Source organism: Sceloporus occidentalis, unplaced genomic scaffold (assembly GCF_023333645.1).
Source record: "Sceloporus occidentalis isolate IW3139 unplaced genomic scaffold, rSceOcc1.0.p SCAF_5, whole genome shotgun sequence".
Classification (NCBI taxonomy): Eukaryota; Metazoa; Chordata; class Lepidosauria; order Squamata; family Phrynosomatidae; genus Sceloporus; species Sceloporus occidentalis.
Window position 1 is genome coordinate 157,406,289 of NW_028316985.1, and position 13,778 is coordinate 157,420,066.

The 13,778-nt window shown below is 40.4% G+C and overlaps 1 pseudogene; it reads right to left on the bottom strand.

The window, feature by feature from the left end:
* Window positions 1–5,803: 5,803 nt before the first annotated feature.
* LOC149313029 (septin-11 pseudogene) lies at window positions 5,804–6,664 on the bottom strand (annotated as a pseudogene).
* Between the last annotated feature and the right edge of the window lie 7,114 nt (window positions 6,665–13,778).

Here is a 13,778-nt window from a genome sequence, read left to right on the forward strand (position 1 = left end):
ACTGGAAACCAAGAGTAGAATCTTTAAAAGCAGCCAATTCTCATATGCCCATAATAGGATAAGTAATAAGTATAATATTGAGAAGCCTAAGAGAAAGCTGACTTTCAAAATATACTAAGAAAAAATGAGAGCCAGCAGATTACCTTGTAAAGTAAAAAAAAAAGGTCGCCCGCTAGCCGGGCAGACCGTTTTGCTGCTAGAGGTGGCAAAAACTACAAGCCCCAGTATGCACTGGGGCTTGTCCCGGCTCCCTATTGGTGCGCGGGACAGAAGGGTCCTTCCGCCCCGAGACGCTCTGGGAGTCGGGCTCAGTGGTGCGGAGCTTCCGGTCCTCCAGGGCAGCCCATTGATTGGGCTGCCTTGGAGGAGGAGTTCTGCAGCACACATTATGGGGGGCGGGGCTTGGGCCTATATAAGGCTGTGCTTCAGGCCCCGTCCCCCAGTCGGCGCTTGGCTTTGCATGGTGCGGAGCCAAGCTAGGAAGGGAGGAAGACAGGAGCAGCTTCCCCCACCCACCCACCACTGTTTTGTGGGTTTTTTGTCACAACTTGGGGCGGCAGCATAGGCCAGGATCTGCACGGTGTGGTACCAGGGCTATGGAACTCTGGTTGGGAGTCAATAGGTACCCGGGGGCGAATAGGGCAGGCGTATGGCCATTGCGGGGGCCATAACGCGGGAGCGCCTCCCAGTGACTAGGGGCTTAGTGAATATGTGAACGCATGGCATGTTTTGCAGTCAAGTTGTGTTCCTTAGCCCCTAGGTCATCCCAAGCGCCTGGTGGGTGCCAGGTTTTTGGATAATCAGACAAACGTGGGGTTGTTTGATTTCACAGATCCTGACCTCATGCTTGGTGCCAACCCTTACCAATTGCTTGCTAATAGAGTTGTGGCCTTTCTTCCAAACTTGTTGTTATGTGTGGTTATTTGCAGCAGCATCTGCAAATTCCTTTCAAATCCAAAACTTATGAAAAATGATGTTTCCAGTGGTATACTGTCTTCTTTTATAATTACTTGACTGGACTATAGGAGGGTGAAATTAAAAAGAACAACAACATAATTTCAGCCTCCATCAAGTTAATTTGATTGAACTATTGATTAGACATTGCTAGCATAATTTCTGGCGTAATTAATGAGCATCTCCAGGAAAGTGTGGGATGGCTTTTGTAGAAAGTAGCAATAAGGCAACTCAGAAGTTCTGTTCAATTATTTTATGGAAGCATGCAAAGGGAGTCATGGATATTTGCTCCAGTTGAATTACTACTATGAGTAGATTTTATACGTATAAATATAAGTGTATAATTACATTCCTGGGAGAAAAGGCAGTTTTTAAAAATTAAAACAAATAAGGTAAAAGGTTTGGATCACTAAAAATGTACAAAGGTAAAATATAACAACCACCAATACAAATGAAGCCAATTTAAAATTACACCAATTAAAAAAAATAGACACTACACATTATTAAAAGTCCTTTTCTATGAGATATCAGTTCCCAATGTTTGTTTTGTTGAAATAAAAAACCAGCCTTCATCTGCCACTGGAAGGACACTATGGAAGGCCCTCGACTCTAGTATCTCTAAGAAGGTCATCCCACAACCTGGGAGCTGCCACTGAGATGTCCCCCTACTATGTTCCCACTAGAGGTACCTGCAGGGATGATGTGGTGGGAAGAAAAAAGTACTTCATCATTCTCAGCTGGGAAGTTAACAGCTCCTTTACAGACCTTCCTTGTCAACATGAGATGGTAGGGAATGGAGTAGCATATGTCCTGGCTCTCTTTACATACTGTATCTCCCAACTTTCCCCTTTATGTGGGACAGGTATGCTTACCTATGATATCTCCTGTTTTTTCACCTGTCCAAGTTTCCCAGTTCCAAACTTTATTATTTTTTTAAAGGGGCAAAATATGGGAAAGCACCACAAGCTCAAGCAATTTCTCCTGAAGTCAAGGTGAGGCATTACTACCTGGCCTGGCCAGTTAAACTAGGCTGGGTGAAGGAAGGAGTGGTGAAGAAGAGGAGAATGGTGACTCAGCCCTTAGCAACATGCTATTGCTGGTGTATAGCAGTGACTGTGATGATGGAGGATCTTCTCCTCCTCTTCCTGGAGTGCAAGCTGAAGTGGTAGCAGCCTGCACCCCACTAATAACAGGGCTACTGTCATTGGTGCAACCAGCAAGGTCCATCTTGGCTCAGCACTACTTCCATTGCTGCTCCCTCCCAAATGGAACTAGCACTGAGCTGAAGGGGACTAGTGGTGGTTAGAGCAACAGCACTGCTAGCAGCAGATCCCAGGCTACTCCTATCTAGCCTTGCAAGCCACAAAAGAAAGTGGAGCAGGAGAGATTGGTCTCTATAGTGAGGGCTATGTCTGTGCACCAGCAACAGCATGTTGCTAAAAGCTGACTCACTGCCTTATTAAGAGCTGACTCACTCCTAATTTTTTGCTCCTGTCATCAATTCTATGACCTAGTCTAGCCAAACCCATGGTAGCAGACATGGGCCCTCAACAGGAACAGAAATAGTGCTTACTTTGAGGCCTGCTGCTTTGATGCAAGAGGAAAGAGGATGGTGGTTCCAGTTTTCATTTGTGAAGCATTGGAAGCTATTACACACTTAGAATACCTGATGCCTAAGGCCCAACATTCAACCCAAAGCCAACCTAGATTTTCCCTCAGTCATGCAGTGTGCCTTGAAGCGCTTGATTTTTTAAAAGAGTAAATGTTGTTGTGTAGACTGGGTAAGAGCATGACATAGGGAAGGCAGTCTGTAAACTTTTCACACCATCCTTTTAGTAATCAGTCTTCAACCTAGGTAGAGAATGGGGAAAGAGAGGAGTGATCAAATGGTACATTTTTTTTCCTGGCAAGAAGAGGGAATAAACAGAGAAACAATACCAATACTGCTACCTGGTATAGTTGATGAATTGCTACTAATCTTTATATTTCTCCAGGTGGTTTTGACTACCCAGATGTATTCCTTTGGCAGTTGATCTGCAGCTCATACCATCACTGAACACTGAATATGCTGGTATACGGTGATCTTAGGGGGGAAACCTTGGAGAGGTTCGGGTTGGAAGGTTGAGAGTGACCATTTAGAATGGATGGGGGAATAACATAGTGAAGATAATTAGTCAGACCTGGTAGATGTCTGGTTACTCTCTTCCTTTTCCCATGCAAACTTGGAGAAATAAACTTCTTTATATTTTCATTTACATTGAAAGGATTATTATCATTTGATATTCCCCCTCTCCTCTACACAATACAGGAATCAGTTAGACCCCAATATATGCAAGACAAATTCTGTTATATGAGAAAAATAATAGTAAAATATAATTAAGTCATTTATATTATAATATCAGTGTAATTATTCACATGGATTTAAGTTTAATTTGCCTATTTTAGAGCACTAAGCAAATGATTATGCATTATTAATTTTAATTTCTGGAAAGCATTATATAATTGTTCTCATTAATACTGCTGTCTGTTCTCTGTTCCTGGTGATGGATATTTTGTAACTTTTTGGGGGTTTACCTCAGGGTATTTGCAGAATCCCTGTCCCAAAAAGGCCATTAACTTAAACCCTGGGGCATAGATATATTAAATGGCATTAAGGATGGTCATTTCTTGAAATCAATTCCAATGCACTATTTTACTAAAGTTAGATTATGTTTATATTAGATTGACTGAAGTTCAAACTAGTTGTTTTGCAAGGACATTGGCCCTATCTGTTATTGTCGTGTAAGGCTCGAAGCAGAAACTCTCCTACTGTGAAGAAAAATACACCTTCCACTAACTGTTTTCCCTTTGCTCAAAAATAGTTTATGAAATATCTCCACACCTGCAGCTTACATCCTGAGAAATGATAAAATGGAGATGTCACAGAGAAACAGTAATTCCAGTAATCTGTACTGCCAGTTCTTACAGCTAAGCAATAGTTCCCCAAAATTAGGAACTTCTCTAGTGGTGTTGTTGCTTGGACAGAAAAACAGCACAGTCATTTCTATTTTAGAAGTGGATATTCCTGACATAATTGAGTCTAGTTCAGGATTCTGAGACTTTGTCAAAAGAACTGCTAAAAGTGAAAAACAACTGTGTTTTTCTCAAATTGCACAATCTTTGATTGGGAAAAGTCTGGGGTGCCACTTTCCCCACTATTCTTGGTATCTAGAACTCATAATAGTGATGCTTTAGGTGGGACATACATGTTAGAAAATAGAGAAACATCTTACATTACAACCAGCTGTTTCAACATCTAGCCCAGTGTTGCCTAACATGATTGTCAGGGCCTCTCCAAGGTCTCAACTGGAAGTCTTTCCATCACCTGCTATGTGACTGTTGTAGCTAAAACTTCCAGATATTGATCCTGGGAATTTGTGCACACAAATCACGTTCTTTACCATTGAGCAGCTCGCCTTCCCAATTGCTGCCATGAGTAAGGAGGAAGGGAAAATAAGGCAGAAATGTAACTCTCAGCAATAAACTTCTCTCATTTTCTCAAGGAAATCCACTTATTCCAATATTACTACATAGTAAGGCAGACCTCAGATTAATAGGAGTCATACTGCTTAGACAATGTTCTTACTATCAGGCATGAACTTCAGAATCCTCATTTCATATTGCTGGTTTCGTGGATTTATTGAGTAAAATAGTGTGACCTGTGTCACCATGTCTGTGCAAACTGGTTGTTTGTCTTCTCCATGTATTCCCAAAGCAGAGTAGAGAACATTTTTGACTTTACATAGAAGGCAAGTGTTTGAAAATGATATAAATGTCATGATAGAATACCCCTAATGCAATTGTGGAATTCTCACATACGCAATAAGTAAATTTCAGTTCACATTCTCTTGAATGAATTGCAGAATGTTCAATACATGTAATATGAATTAGAGTTTGTAATTTCAGGTTAATGGTAACAAAACCTCCCTTCCATATGTAGAAAATTGTGGGCATATTAGAACTGTATAGGTTACTCACTCCAGAAGACCATAATCACTTTCAGAGATGTACATTGCAACCTTAAACATGTTTATTCAGAGATAAGACCCTCTAGTTCCATTGGAAATTATGCCAATGTAAGTGTTTGTAGGATTGCAGTCTAAAATATATGTGTTTTCATAGTATGTTACTGAAGTGTATTTTCATAGTAAGCTACTGAGGTTTCCTAAGAATCTATTTAAGCTACTGAGGTCTCCTAAGAATCTATTTAAGTTATCTTCATACAGAGTATTAACCTGATACACTTTATTTATTTAATGATATGTTAAACTTATTCACATTAAAGGCCATTAAAAAACTGTGGCACTTTAGGACAGTATTAGTAAACTGTCTTCTTCTCTTTACATGGTATATCATAATAGCTCTGGTGTGTGATACCTTGGAGCAAAAATGATTTAGTATTTTTGAATGCAACTGTCAAAGCCATTGGCTTGTCTTCTGATAAGACCCTTCAGCACAGCAATCATCACTTCAAGGGAAACTGCGGTAAGAGTCTAAAACTAGTTTTCCTGTAAAAATGCATTTCTTGGTGATGACAGCATAAATGGCATTATTCCTCTTCATTCTTAATTCAAAATAATATCAATTTGTGAACTGCCACAGAATTTCCACAATGCCATATGAACATGCAAAAAGCAAAGAGTCTACTTGCCCAGAGTAGACTCATTGACTTAACTGTGAAATGCTATTATTTGCCAGTTTTTGTGTCCCTTTGAATGGGAGCCATCCTGGGGTCTTTCAGTATTAATAGCTTAACTTGTTAATATCATGATAGCTGAAAATGTTTTCAGCTGATGATTGAAAACACTTTTCAGCTGGCTGCAGTGTGAAAGTGATTTGCATAATCACTTTCACTCGGGTCATGGATAGGATAAGGATAGGAGAGCAATCCTGTCCCTATCCCGTCCCCCTTATGATAATCTACTATATGAGTCTGCTCCTTCAGATCCTCCAAGTTCATTCTTACAGGATCTCACACAACTTTACAGAGTCACAGTGGTTTTCATTTTCAGTCTGTATGACATACCATGAATATTGCCTAGCTTTGGCCATCTTATTCCTAATCTTCACTTCTTCAGTTCTGCCAACAACTGCAAAATGGGAGATGAACTCTCATAGGTATATGTTTTGGTGGCTGTTGGGATAATATTTATCTTGGGCTTCTTTATTGTGACCAGATCAAGAGATTTCATTGAGTGTCCTGTAGGTATGATGAAATAAATGCATGTATGGATCTTGATGTAATGATTATGAAACAAGGAGCACTTGAACTTCAGCTCCTCCTGAAGGTAGGCCTCAATCTGGGCACCTATGTACTCCATAATGGGAATGTAACTGTCATATTTATTGATCTGATTTCCACATTCCATTGTATCTAGACTTGTTGGTTTCAGATGGACATTGCTCTCCTGAAGTTTATAACTTCTTGCATTCAACTGCACACCAAGGTCATTGCATGTGGTTAGTCATTTTCAAACTTTGTGTTGAACAGAGTGTCTATGAGTGTTGATTTGCCAATGCTGGTTTCCCCACTATAAAGGATATTGAAGCAGAAACCCTGTGAGGTTGACTTGTTGATCAACTGATCAGAGAGAGTGTCAAAACCAACATGGACTAAAAGGGACGGGTTTCGAAGATCATCATTAGAGGGTCTCCTCACCTCAATGGCCATGCTGTTTTGATTTTTTTTCTTGACACTCTTTTTTGGGCAAAGAGGTGGCATCAGGTCCTGCTGCTGAGGCAGTGACTGACTTCTCTTGATGTGTGTTCTGTCTCTCTCTTTCAGTCCTTCCCATATGTTTGATGGTGAATCTGTTCTAGTTGGGGATAATAGTAGGATAGAGTCAAAAGAGGCAAATGTTGTGGCAGTTGGAAGACTGGTATTCTTGAGACATATCTTACTCACTAATTATGTGTTAATATAAAACAGCAGTTAAACAAAATCATATGTAGATACCTACTATATATACTCGACTATAAGCCAGCCTCATGCATAAGCAAGTTTGGGGGCCAAAATTATGGATTTTGACATGACCCATAGATAGGTTGAGTGTAAAACTTGGAAGCTCCTTCAGTGTGTGTATGCGAGCTGCAAGAGGGAAGCAGCAATCAATGCAAGGTCTCAGTGTTTCAGCCTTTACGCCAAGACAGCAAAGCTTGCGGGTGGGAGAAGGACTGTTAAACAAACATCAATCAATCAATCAATCAATCAATCAATCAATCAATCAATCAATCACCAAGGACTCTATCTACTTGGCTCAGGACAGAAAGAAACTGCATGAGGAAATCTGAAAGAGCTGCTATCACATTACCATATTGACCTGTAAATAAGTCGACCTAGGATTTTGGAGTCAATTTTTGAGCATTTTTTTTTTTACTTATACGTGAATAAGTATGGTACTCCCACCTTTTCATGACACTGAAACCTAGATTATTAAGTCTATGTGTTCAAAACAAAAGTTGTGCAGCCATGTGGTTAACCCTGTGAATAATGCTTGCAGCACTTATTCTTCTGATTTTCTCTATTGGCCGGCATAGGCAAGGGCCGAACTCCCTCCCACATGGAGGATCATCACATGCATACTTTGTTACTAACAGGGAACCATTTTCCACAGTAACCAAATACATGGATAGCAGGGAAATGTTTTCTGGCAGTGCCTGTGGCTGTTTTAGAGATGCAGTCTGAGGCCAGTCTTTGTATCCTTTAAACCTCTATCATGTTTTTGAATGTTTGTGTATGTCATCTCAACCATGTCTATATAGCCTTTCCCCAGAAATTGGTATTCAAAAGCATGCTCCTTCTGCTTCTTTGAAGAGTATGTAGCTATCATAATGAATAGCCATTGATAACCTTCTCTCTTTTTGAAGGCATCTAAGCTGGTGGCCATCATTATATCTTGTGGTAATTATTTCTGCATTTTATGAACAGTATCAATAAGCATGTCCTGCTGTGTGTCACCATAATGACCAGAATGGCAATTTAGATATCTGTGCATATGTGATAGAAGTTGTTATCTAACCAATTGAATCTAACTATTATGTGGGAAATGAAGGAGCATGTCCTGATATAAGAAGTTTCAGTCGATAGAGAGGAAAGCTGTCAATTTTTCCTCTTCAAGGACTGAAGTCTTGACTGGTATAGCTCCAGGGAGTTCAGTACAGCTGCAGAAGCATCATCCCTTCAAGCTTATGCTACTTCTGCAAACTGTTTGTTGCTTTTCTTGTGACCTACATTAAGATCACAGCATGTTTTTAGCTAAATGGAAGGCAATGGAATATGTGCAAGAAAATTAAATTGGGAAATAGTCAAGTGTTATCTATGTTTCAAGAGATTTTAAAAATAATATTATGATATGTTGTTCCCTTACACCGTTGAGGATTAGGGCAAAAACACTGAACTCATTTCTAGATGGACTGTAAAGTATTCAGATGGGGATGGCTAGTTATTAACCTATCACATCACCTGATCCTTGTCACAGAGTCAATGGCACGATTACATTGAAAGAAGGATTTGCTTTGGAAATGTGCTGTTACACACTATTTTTAGAAGGAAAAAGAGGAATGAGAGCTCTACTGCTGGCAAACAAGGTACTTTATAGAAAAACCATCTGCGCTGTATATGAAGCCCCTACTTTTGGGTAGGGATATATTTTAAAAATCACATTAAATGGCTTTTTTTAACAAATGTATTCATAGAATCACAAGAGTTGGAAGGAACCATAAGGGCCAACTAGTCCAACCCCTTGCCATGCAGAATACACAGCTAAAGCGCCCCTAAAACCTACCCATCCAGCTTCTGTTTAAAGATCTTCCAAGAGCCAGTTTGTAGTCTGTAAGAAGTGCCTTAGTACTTTTGGATTCCCATTGTGAACAGGAAATCATTGTTTGTTTCTTTGTTTAAATTATTATGCTAATAAGAGTGCATGATTAAAAAATGTACAAACATACTTTATACACTAAGAAAAATGTAGCAAATTTCCATGCAGAAACAATAAAGTTGCACACCTTTGTACGTAATTTTGGATGACAATACTGGTGGGATTCCAAGAAAAAAGAAAATGAAATGGAAAGATTTTCATATCCCACTTTTGGGCTATTTGTTATTCGCTGGTAATGGCTGCATCCTCTTTTTCAATGTAGGAGTCACTCATGAACCTACCGTATTGTACCTTTTGTACTAGTTTTCCTCATTGTTGATCTTTGCCAACTAACCCTTGCAAAAGTTATTGGTTTTAGTTTCTCCCTAACCCTTTAGCAATAGCTCACTATGATAGAATCTTATAGGTGACATGCATCGGTATAACTGCTGGTTAAATTGGCTTAATGCATCTGAGGAATGTTATGGAAGGAAGGATCTTATATCCCTTTGCACAATACTCTGTGCCTTGGTTCTGCAACAGCAGCTAGGAGTACAGGTCAGAACATCACCCTGCAGCCAGTGCTCAGTGTTTCAAATGTGTTTCGGTTGCAACACATGAGGAAGAATGAGCAGCTTTATACTAGGGATGGAGGCTGCTCTATCTTTAACAAGCATACAAAGACAGCACATTCTACAGCTAAATGGTACCTGGGGAGCAGGAATGCAGCCTGGAAAACCCTACCTATGACTGCTGTTGCAGAGCTAAGAAGGAAGCGAGGACAAAGTAGCAGATTCTCCCCATTGTGAAATATCATCTCCAAACGTAGGGTGTAGCCACACTGCAGAATTAAAGCAGTTTGACAGCACTTTAACTGCCATGACTCTGGTCTTGTCTGCATGGGCCAGGATAGCCTGGTCTTGTTCCAGAATATCCTGACTCTGGAGCTGCCCTAACCTCCCTCCATTTCCTGTCAATACCACAGTGGTGATGGGCAGCTATTTGTACACGTATGGCCTGCTGCCTCATCTGTTGCCATGAGTGGCATCCTTTGAGTGCAGATGGAAGCAATTGGCTTCAGTTACATGTCTGTGTGCCTCCCCCTGATCTCAGAAGATGCAATTCATCTAGCTACAGCAACAGTGGGCAATGCAACAGTGTGATTAGGCAAATGGCCACCTCTTGCCTCCATGCACCACTCTGGGAAAATCCCGACCAAAAAGTAAGATTATTTAAATTGCTTTAAGGGGTGGAATGGCATGGTTCAGTGCATGACTGCCTTCAAGGAGTATAAACAGCCTGCACTAAAATTGGGTATTTGGGCATGTGTTGTCAGAAGAGGATACTACCAGGGTAAGGGGAAAATCGGCCTTTTGGCTCATGCAGACAAGGCCTATGGCGGCTGTCACACTGCAGAATTAATGTAGTTTGACACTGTTTTAACGGTCATGGCTACATCCTATGGAATTCTGTAGTTTGTTGTGGAACCAGAACTCTCTGACAGAGGCTAATTATCTCACAAAACTACAATTCACACAATCCCATACCATTGTGCCAAGTTTTTGTGGTGTCAAACTGCATTAATTATGCAGAGTAGATAAATAATCTATTCTACAGAAACCTGGAATTTGTAGTTTGGTACAGTATTCAGCTTGGTCTGTCAGAGAGCTCTGGTGCCTCACAAAGGCCTGTTACAGACGGCACCCTAGGACGGACTCAGTCCATGCTAGGCTTAGAAAGGACTCTTCCAGACGCCCCCTAACCCTAGCACGGACTGAGTCCGTACAAAATGGCGGTGGCCATTCCACACGGCCGCCGCCATTCCGACGTCACGGCTGCGCCACCTCCAAACGAGGCGGCGCAGTCGTGATGTCTTAGCACACGTGAGGGTGCCTAGAGAGCCCTTTCCGCGGCGTAAGAAGGAGCTCCGAAACGGAGCTCCTTCTGGGGTTTGCGTCGCTGGGCGCAGCCTTTATATGGCTGCACCCAGCAACGCAGAGGAGAAAGGGGCCAAGCGGGCAGCTGAGGCCCCGATACAGCGGGGAAAGGGGCGGGTGCAGGCTGCCCCAAACAGGTGGTCTGTAACCCGCCAAAATTACAAGTTCCAGGATTCTATAAGATAGAGTCATGATAGTTAAAGTCTTGTCAAACTGCTTTAATTCTGCAGTTTTGCTATACAGTTATGCACATAAAATTGAGTTCAACTGCCTATGTTCTCAAGTAAACATGCACAAGATAATTATGATAACATTGCTATCCCTCTCCATAACACAGATTTGGTTTAAAAATTGTTTATTTTTTGTTTCATATTCCACCTTTCTCCTTATGTAGGAGGCTTCTGTCTCTTTTTTAGCTGGTGCAAATGTGAGTTATTTATTTGTATTTTGTCTCAAACAATGCATAGCTTTCTATTTTAAAACTCTGAACACATAATATAATTTTCCCCACTTTCGTTTTCAACAAATAAGGGCTGGGTTTCCATTGGTTATTTGCTGAATGGTCTAATCCAGTTAGAGTCCTACTCTAGGACTAATTCTAGGTTATAGGCCAAGGAGTTCAGTGTATTCTAGTAAACAATTGTAGGTGTATGCATGTCTTCAAGTCTCTTGTCAACTTATGGTGACCCCTTGAATTTAATGCAGTTTTCTTAGGAAAGGAATACTCAAAGTTGGGTCATCATTTCCTTCCTCTGAACTGTAGCCTAGGGCACCTGGTACTTATTGCTCCCCTATCCAAGTATTATCTTGGCTTGACCCTGCTTAGCTCTCTAGATCAGATAAGGTCTGGGCCATGTTTGCATTGATGTGCAAAACCAGTTTACTACCGAAGCTTCTGGATTCTCAGGGAGGATGACCTGTCCACACAAGTGGCACACACAACGGGTTGATACAGGCAGCACTGTCCACACACTCGGCAGGAGACCCTTCTCCCTCTTTCTCCATTGCTTGTGGGGGTAATAACCATCATATTGTGCCCTGGAGCACTGGATTGGTGATATTGTTGGGTTAATGTGTGAAAGGAAAGGAATAAAAAAAAATTGCACATCTTTAAAAGGAATGGCACTGCAGAAACTGCACACAGTGAAAGTGCTGTGATGGGGATTTGAAAGTTCCAGGTGGGAAGAAGTCAGTGGCTTGCATGTCTGTGTCTCTGCACTGGTACACAGTTCACATGGCCAGGGGGTTCTCCACAGTCTCCATCCTGACCTTAGCAAAATGGGAATCTTTATTCTAGAAAATTGCACTGGAGCACAGATTGCATGTCTTTCACCCATTTTCATCCTATGCATCATCTGAACAAGACAGTGTAGAAACGTGGTGTGAATGTTTCTTTTCCTCCATGTAGACACCAACCTGGTTCTTAAAGATTTGTATAGCTTTCTAGTTATATGGTATGGAAAAAGAGGAATCAGAGTGGTGGAAGACACTTCTGAGTAACAAAGCTGAGTTCATCAACAATCAGCTCTGTGTCTGATTAGGTAGACAACTCCATTCATCTGTTTGTACAATAACCTGGAGGTTTCTAATTGTTCTGCAGATCACTTTGCAATTAATGATGCTGTTGCCCTTGGACAGAGTATTCTACAGATCAATACTTGCTGGCAAAGTCAAAGCACTGAAGAGACATAGTGAGACAGAAGTTACTCTATTAATAGAGCTCAGAAGCAATAGGAGATGAGTGGAGACTGTTTAAGTAAGAATATATTTCTTTATCAAGATTTCAAGGGTTCTGTGGAATCTGATATACTTGAATTCTGAGGCAAAATAAACAGCAGAAAATGCTCCATCTCCTCTTTATCAGTCGCCTACACTGTTCTGCCACATTTCCTATGTTCTCTTAATCAGATGTACAATACATTCTCACCCTTTAAAAACCCAACAAGAGTATTTTAAAAATTTTGAACTGTTATAGAAGATCTTGCCATTAGACAAGTATGACATCAGCCAGTTTGCAGCTTGATCCCAACAAAGTGAGCAGAAAGACCTAAGCGGAAGGTGATTCAGTCCCTGCAGCTGAAATGAATGAGACTCAAATAACTGTAAACCAAAGTGGTTTGTGTGTTTTTTGGCTTATTTACATGCTGGATCAGATCGTTAGTAGTTGACAATCTTTTTTTTTTTTTTTTGAAAGTACAGCTTGTGACATTCTGACTGAAATAGCGTTCGGTATTTCATCTACAAATCCCTATGTTAGTAGGCTTATTTCTTGGCTGGAGATATATAATGTGCTTTGCAAACTCTTCCATTTCTGCATTTGAATTTCACTTGGGAAAAAAATAGCAACATGATCTTTAAAAAAATATATCACTGAGACTATGTTATAGAACAACTAGCAAACAGTTCGGCTTCTCTCCAGGTTCCAGTGAAAACAGTTTAATAGTTGAATGAGCTAAGGAAGTGATTCAGGTTTTAGCAAACCTTTAAGTGTTGAGCATTCTGAACAACAACAACAACAACAACAAAACACTATACTATTTGTATACTATACTATCAGTTTTGTTTCCTTCATAATCATTCCCACTTATTCCTCAAGAAAACATCTTCACTTTTGCAATGCATAAGCCACTTCTATGGGTGGTTTCTGCCAGCAATGGAATAAGTGGTTTGAAAATCCCAGCTAGCTGATGATTCGCAAACCTGTTTGTGAATGAAAGCCTAACTGACATCTCTACATGATTATTTCATTTATATACTTATACCCTGCCTTTTGGGACTCAAGGTGTTTTATAGAATACTGAGACCAAAACAGATTAAAATATGGAAAAACATTAGTAAATTATTATTATTATTTTTAAAAGCAATTAATCTATTGAATTTACATTTGATTGATAGATTAGTTGGTTGAATTATACCCCACCTTCCTCCTGGAATAGAATCCAAAACATTTTACAGTAATTTAAAACAAGATTAAGTTAAACTATTATTTTAT